Source organism: Cornus florida, unplaced genomic scaffold (genome assembly GCF_030987335.1).
Source record: "Cornus florida cultivar Cherokee Brave unplaced genomic scaffold, ASM3098733v1 CherokeeBrave_3.0.0_Hap2_Chr05, whole genome shotgun sequence".
NCBI lineage: Eukaryota > Viridiplantae > Streptophyta > Magnoliopsida > Cornales > Cornaceae > Cornus > Cornus florida.
This window is the reverse complement of record NW_026775575.1, coordinates 6,127,032-6,129,203: the sequence shown is the minus strand read 5'-3', so window position 1 is coordinate 6,129,203 and position 2,172 is coordinate 6,127,032. Positions and strand designations below refer to the sequence as shown.

The window sequence follows — 2,172 nt, the reverse complement described above, 5'->3', positions numbered from 1 at the left end:
ACCATGTGATGTGTTTGGATTGTGAGCTTAAAGGAAGGATTAATGGCTTAGTTTGATATATTGTGCTATTCACTGGGTTGCTTAAACAATATATGCTTAATTGGTCATCCATGCTTGTTGAAACAATCAATCACACACTCTCAAATTGCAACACATGTTTTCCCTCATTAATTATACATTAAATGTCTAGAATGGTGATGTTTAGTGGTGACCTCTAGACCCCAAGACCTCACTTTCTTGTTTTCTCTAAATTTCATTTAAATTGCTTATTTTACATTGAACTTGTTTAGTTTAGTTTGTAGTCTAATTAACCAAACACACCACCTTTTGATCACTTGACCTACTAACCCTATACATTGTTTCCATTACAAGCACGCCTATAATCCCTTGGGATGATCCCTACTCACCCTAGCTATATTTTTAGTTAGAGGTAGTAGTGGCTTTTATAAATTTCAAACTTGGCCAGATTGCACACTCATACTTCTAGTGCACATTTTTAGACGTTAGTGCGGCGACACACCAAGTTTTTAGCGCCGTTGCTAGGGATTTGAATTGGCAATGCCGTGTTTTGGAAACAAATAGGAATTAGTACTCTTTTGATTGTGTTTTTACTTTATTTTCTTTTTTGTTACTTATTGTGTTTGTTCTTGATTGGCTAGGTGCATTGAGTTAAGAGAGTCAAGCAAAGGGAATTAAAGAGCAAAGGAAGCAAAGAAGCCAAGTGAAGCTAAGCAAAAGCACAAAAATGAGCTAAAATCTAAGAATTTGTGAATCATAGCGAGGCTTTAAACTTGAAAGTTTAATTGAAGTTGCTTAAGGACATCATCGGCTCGCATGGTGACAAGTTTTTCATTTCATAGATAAATTATAAGCCCGCGTGGAGGCAATTTACTTTTATTTTGCATATTGTTCAAACATTGGAGTATGGGATCAATGTATGTGGAGAATGTTTGTTGATTGACTTGTTGTGGGGGTGAAGTGATTGTTATTTGCTTATTATTTGTTTTGCTAGTGCATGCATGGTCGTAAGTCATTAAATCCTACTCTTGCCCCTCCTAATTTGTATCTTGAATTGGTTGTTCGTAATCCTAGGGGAAGAGGTAGTTCTCATCACTCCATTTTACCAATGGAGGAATTGAATGACGACCATGTGGAGGACCTTGGTCACATAGACCAACAAGGCATCCTCCACCCTAATGTGCATTATGAAAATATTGAAGTACCATTAAGCATGCCTAGACCATTCATTCCACCACAACAACAAGGCCAAATTCCATTAGGAATGCCTTGGCCAATTTTTGTTCCACAACCTCCCATTATGCAAGGCAATCAAGGTGTTTGAATAGCACCGCCGGTTGTGAATCCTCCCATTGCTTTAAGAGACCATTATGTGCCTAATGAATACAATGCACCTACTTGCAATCAATTGCCCCCATTTAGAGCACATCACTATGAGATTAAACCACAAAACATTCAAATGCTTCCCAACTATCATGGACTTCCAAGTGAAGAACCAAATAAGCATTTGGATGAGTTTCTTTAAGTGTGTTCCATCGTGAAATACACGGATATGCCAGAAGAAGTGTTAAGACTCAAACTCTTTACTTTTACCCTTAAGGACAAAGCAAAATATTGGTTCAACAATCTTAGACCTTCCATTCATGAATTTTCTCAAGGGGATGGGGAAATGTTTCATGAGGCATGGGAAAGGTTTAATGACTTACTTAGGAAGTGCCCACATCATGACATACCTAAGTGGCAACTAGTTCAATATTTCTTTGAAAGCTTACCGGATAGTCACAAGGGTATGGTTGATGCATCTATGGGTGGGTCTTACCTTGATAAGCATGAGGATGATGTGTGGCAATTGTATGAAAGTATGAGTGAGAATTCAATGTATAGATCTTTGTCCTCTAAAAATGGTAGAAATCTAGGTGGAAGGAAGAATGTTGGCTTATATCAAGTTGACAATTCCAATGACATAGCCGCCGAGATGAAATCCTTATCTCAATGGTTTGATCAATTTTTTATTAACCAAACTTCGGCGAATCAAGTATCTTCCTCCCCTAATCATGTTCATCATCGTGCATCTAATGAATCTTGCATGACTTGTTCAAGTGTTTTACATTCTACTTCAAATTGTCCCCATGGACATGTGCTAAGTGAAAACCA

The 2,172-nt window shown here is 37.7% G+C and overlaps 1 non-coding gene across 1 annotated transcript; it reads right to left on the bottom strand.

Moving 5' to 3' along the window:
* Window positions 1–1,642: 1,642 nt before the first annotated feature.
* LOC132310650 (small nucleolar RNA R71) lies at window positions 1,643–1,749 on the bottom strand. The gene has a single exon (XR_009482664.1). It is a non-coding gene; the product is annotated as a small nucleolar RNA R71 (small nucleolar RNA).
* Between the last annotated feature and the right edge of the window lie 423 nt (window positions 1,750–2,172).